This window comes from Kogia breviceps, chromosome 18, assembly GCF_026419965.1.
Source record: "Kogia breviceps isolate mKogBre1 chromosome 18, mKogBre1 haplotype 1, whole genome shotgun sequence".
Lineage (NCBI taxonomy): Eukaryota > Metazoa > Chordata > Mammalia > Artiodactyla > Physeteridae > Kogia > Kogia breviceps.
The window spans coordinates 16,145,642-16,150,997 of NC_081327.1; the positions used below are offsets into that span (position 1 = coordinate 16,145,642).

At 56.6% G+C, this 5,356-nt stretch overlaps 1 protein-coding gene across 2 annotated transcripts in view; it reads right to left on the reverse strand.

Moving 5' to 3' along the window:
* Positions 1–5,356, reverse strand: part of CHST8 (carbohydrate sulfotransferase 8) — a 124,316-nt gene that overhangs the window by 118,580 nt on the left and 380 nt on the right. The gene's annotated exons all lie outside the window — the stretch shown is intronic.

Here is a 5,356-nt window from a genome sequence, read left to right on the forward strand (position 1 = left end):
AGATCTGTCCCTCCCAGCACCCTCTCCTTGGTGCTCTCCCGTCCCAGAGGCCGGCCCAGCCAGGGAGGAGCTGGCCAAGTCCAGGCAGAGTGAGGACAAGGTGACGGCGACCTGGCCTGTTGCCTGCAGTTCAGGGGCTGCTCGGCTCGGGGCCCGAAGCCACCAGCGTGGGCACGACAGGAAGCGGGGTGACCCACAGACCTGCTCCCCCCACTCTAGTTGTGGAAGACAGAGCCGGGGGGGACCCAGCTGATGTCTGCGGGGAAGCCAGGGCCTGAGCTGAGCTCAGCCAGCTGCACGGAACTCCCCGGCATCAGAGCGGGTTTGGGAGCTCAGGGTCTTGGGCAGAGCCCCTCACAGAGGGTGGGGGGCAGGCACAGCCTGGCTCCACAGGGAGGAGGGAAAGGAGAGAGGATGGAGAGTGAGGGGAGGGGACAGGAGAGGAGTTCTTTCTGGGGCTGGCAGCAGCCGGTCAGATACAAGTGGGTGGCAGGTTAAGGACCTACCAGGGATGAAACACAGGTCGAGGCCACCTCTGGCCAGCAGGTGGGCATGAAGGTGGGCATCCGAGTCAGCCTGTCCTCATGAGAGCACTGACCCTCAGCTGTCACTTACTGAGTGCCCACCACGAGCCAGGGCTAAACGGTGAACTCACGGGGCAAGGTAGAAGAAGGCCCAAGGGCTTAGGGGACAGCTGGGAGGTGGGCCAGGTGGACAGGGGCACAGAGGCAGGGGCACACAAGTGGCTGCCTGACCCACCAGCCCTGGAGGATATAACCCAACCAGAGTGGATGGGCACTTGGAACGTTCTGGTCCAAGGAGCGCTAACCGCTCCCAGTCATGATCCAGAAGTCATGGTCGCAACTGTGGTCATCACCTCCTCTCTGCCCATAACCAAGCCCTGGTAGATTCATGCCCACGCAGCCCCTCTGTAGGACCACAGCCACCTTCCTTCAGGATTACTGCAACCCCCCTCCTCACTGGGCTCCTTACTTTGCAGCAGCTGGTAGCATCGAGTCCCAAGCCCCTCCCTGGCCTTCAAGGCTTTTTACAGCCAGGACTCCACCTGTGTCTCCAGCCCCATCTCCCCCTCCTAACCCTGCTGGCCACATGTGCCTTCCCACAGCTCCTGGACGGCGCTCTGCGATTTCTCTCACTCGTTCCCATCCTGCGCCGGGAAGCTCCCTCCCTGCTTAGTTCCAGCTCTTCCTTCAGAGCTCAGCAGAAGAGTCACCTCCTCCAGGAGGTCCTCCAGAGCCCTCGGTCTAGGTCAGATTACCCTATTGTACATCTCGCGACCACCCTTCCTTTATACGTTTATCACGGCCTAGAATCACACATGTATTGGTGACTTGTTTAGTAATGGGATCGTCTGGCACAGCATGAATCCGTGTGTGAGGAGGGGATGGTGAGAGAGTTTCTGCAGGCGACAAACCCCAAGGGCAGGTGCCCCTCTTAGTTTTGCTTTCCCCAGAGCCTGATCCAACAACAGACACAAAATATTGGGTTGGCCAAAAGATTTGTTCAGGTTTCTCGATAAGATGTTACGGAAAAACCTGAACGAACTTTTTGGCCAAACCGATACATGCTCATATACGGTCACTGAATGGAGGGTGACAAGGAGCCTGACGCTGGGAGTGTGGGACGGATCATCATTTGGCTTCTGGTTTCAATGTTGACAACTCTAATTTAGTTCAGATAAATGTCACTCACCGGGGCCAGCTCTGACCTTGGGTTGGCAGGGACAGGGTGTCTTGCCCTCCGTCATCAGTAGCAAGAAGCACTGATTTCCCAGAAGTGCATAGCCTTCAAGGTGGGGGGTGAGAATGCGGAGACCCAGGCCCCTTGCCTGCAGACACTCTCTGACATCCCCAAAGGTGGGTTTCGAGATGGAATTTTGCTTTTTGATGTCAACCCACCTGGTCACACGCAGGCTTCCCCCATTTTGCTGGTGGCCAAGGCTGCATTTGTGGCCAGCGGGTGCAGGTTAGAGCACCAGATCACAAATGACAGGTAGTTTTGTACAGGGTAAAAGTTACAACTTTTTCCCATGACCAATGTGTACGTCTCATGTTCTGCCACAGTGATTTACCGACCACAGGGTCACACATCCTCCAGCCGGAAAGAAATGAGACGGCGTCTCCGGTGTCCTCTGCCACCTGAGCTAATGTGGCTCTGTCCCCTGGCTGTCTGAGCCCAGGGGTTTCCTCTGCCTTTGGGCAGCCTTTTCCCAGGAGGGAGGGAACACAGCTGCTCTGGAGTCAGACGAGCCTTGGCAGTGGCTCCAAAGACAGTACCAGGGAGCCTACTGTCACCCCACAGTTGCCGCACAGGCCACGTGCTCCCATCAAACGTCCTGAGGCTCCCAGACACCGTGGCCGCATTTACATCCAGACAACCATCCTTGATAGCTTTTTTTATTTCGCGCTGTCCCGTCTCAGAGCCACATTGATCTCCTTGGGCCAGCACTACATAAATCTCCTGTTTATAACTCATTACCTTAAGATTAGCTGAAAGGCTGGGTACTTATTTCACAGTGTTTACTAACTTGAATTGCCAGAGTTATTCATGAAGGAGCTGCCATAGTCCTTTGTCCACTTTCCTGCCCATACACTCCCTCCCTGATCCATATTTCTCCGATGTGGCTGCCACACATGGATAAATCAGGGAGGTGTGGCAGATGCAGCTAAGACAGGTGTCTGAGACTCCAGAGCAGGCAGGAGATGGGGAACCACACCTTCCCCCACCAGCCCCCAAAAGACTCCAGTGCCCACCTCAGGCCACCGGTGGCAGAAACCAGGTGAAGAGCAGAGAAGGAGCTTGTAAGACGTTTCCAGTCAGGAGAACCTGACGTTCCTCCTTTTGAAGGTGAATTCTTCAGGCTCCGGCAGGCTCAGCGGCCATGGCTTACGGGCCCAGCCGCTCCACGGCATATGGGATCTTCCCAGACCGGGGCACGAACCCGCGTCCCCTGCATCGGCAGGCGGATTCTCAACCACTGCGCCACCAGGGAAGCCCTTGAAGGTGAATTCTGAGAAGAGTCCACCAGGCACGTTCTCCCAAGAACCATACAGCAAAAAAGTAGCTACTGAACTTTCCCACACTTATTAGCTTACATAAACAGAGACTTGAATAAATGTTTAAAAAATTAAATTCCCCTGATACTCTGTAATCAGTAAATGTTCATTACGGAAACACAGCAAATATGCATGAAATTTCCCAAGTGGTATTCTGGCTACAAGATTAAAAAGGCATCTCAAACAGCAGGCTGAGTTACAAAGCCTCCTCCTCTGGTCACAGTTCAGGAAAGCTCAGCCAAGCCCAGGAGGTCAGGTGAGGCTGCTTCTCTCCCAGCCGGAACCAAGGGAAAAATCAGAAAATGCTGCTTCTGCCCACTCAGGCAGTTTGGAAGTGAGCCCCTGCACTGGTTGATTGATGTGTCTCTATAAATAATTAATCCTTGACCTTGCTTTAAGAGAGCCTTGACTTTTTAATTTGGGGTCTTTTAAAAAATCAATACTGGGGGGAACATAAATCACTCTTGTGGAGTCTGATTCCAGGTAAATAAATGAATAAGCTATGCCTTCCCTCTGTCCCAGGGTGAATGGGCCAGGCAATGGGTGGGGTCAGACTTCGAGGGGTTTTTTTCTATTCAACTGCTGTTGGACTATCGATCATCCTATGAGGCTCAGTTCTCTTCAGGGTCTGAATTTTATCCCTCCTTTGGGTCACTTCACAGAGGCAAGTCTGATGAAGTCTTCAGAATGTGCTTCCACACCCGCCAAAGGCTTCCCAGAACCCGTCCTGCCATATGTAGTGGGCTGTCTGGATTAAAACAAAGTCTCCTCCAGGGACCAGAGTGTCATTCCCTTCTGGTGGCCTATCTGCCTTGCCTTTGGGACAGGGGCAGAGGCTGGGCAGGAGAGGCTATGACAGTTGGGAAATTTTAAAGAGGGCTCTGCCACTCTTGCCCCAGAGGCTGCACTGTTCTAGGGCAGGACTTAGGAAAACACACACACACACACACACACACACACACACACACACACACACACACACGACAGTTGGGAAATTTTAAAGAGGGCTCTGCCACTCTTGCCCCAGAGGTTGCACTGTTCTTAGGAAAACACACACACACACACACACACACACACACACACACACACACACACACACACACACACACACACACGTCCCTTCACTCACAGGCCTCTCCTTCAGGCTCCGCTGCCAGGCCAGATCCCCGCCAAACAGATACAGAGGGCCCAACCCGTTCCCCTTAGCACAGCCAATCACGGCTCAGCCTCCAGGTGGGAGGGGCCCAAAGACCCGAGTCCACCGCAATATCGGAGACGGCTAAGGGACAGAGAGTCCCAGGGTTGGCCCCTACTTTTCGTCTAGGACAGACAGCCGGGCAGCGAGTGCCCACAGCCGAGGGCGCTGCATAGTTGCCGCGCCAGCTCCACGTCGGGGTCGCGGGGCCTGGAGCCCAGACCTACCGCGAAAGTTAGGGGAAGGGAGAGAGGTCACCTCCGACACAAGCGCCAGCACTGGCACAACTAAATCCCGCGAACGCGCCTTCGCCCGGCCGGGCAGGCCTAGAGCGAGGCTGGTGTGTAGAACTAGAAGCCATCAGCTGAAGCTGCAGCCGCCGCCAGAGCCCGGCTGGGTCCCGCGGCAAAGCTGATCCTTTCACCGTCCACTCCTGGGCTCCTGCACTACTACTGCACTCCTGGACACACGCACGCACACACCTTCACGCGATCACTGACGCACACACACTCTCCTCGAGTACAAAACAGGCTGGGGCCCCCGGAGAGTCGTGGGGTGAGGATGCGCGCGATGGAACCCGTAGCCACCTTCCGCCGTTCCGTAGGAAGCCAAGAAGGCAGCCTCTAACTCCTTCCTCGCCCCTGCCCGCCACAACCGGTCCCCGAGTCCCAGTCCCCAGCGTGCGGGAAAGCTCTGGGCGCCCCGGGGCTCCAGCCCGGCTCTCTCCGGGCCCGACGCTGCCTCCCCACGCCCAGCATCCAGGGCGAAGACGAGGAGCGGAGGATCCGCAGGGACCGAGGGAGCCCTCGGGGTGGCAGTTCACAGACGCGCGGCAACGACTAAAATCCAAGGAGCAAAAGTCTAATTAAAGTTCCCGCTACTGGAGCCAGTCCCCAAAGTGCGGCCAGACCGGAACCCCGCGCGCTCTATCTCCGCCCGCGGCTTGGGGCTCTTACCGGCGTCGGTACTCGGGTATGGGGCTCAGTGCAGTCCCGGGCCCTCCCGGGACCCTTCGTGGCGCCGCTCCCGGCGGGAGCCGGCACAGGGCGGGGACAGGAGTGGGGCGGGGGCGCAGCGCACTCAC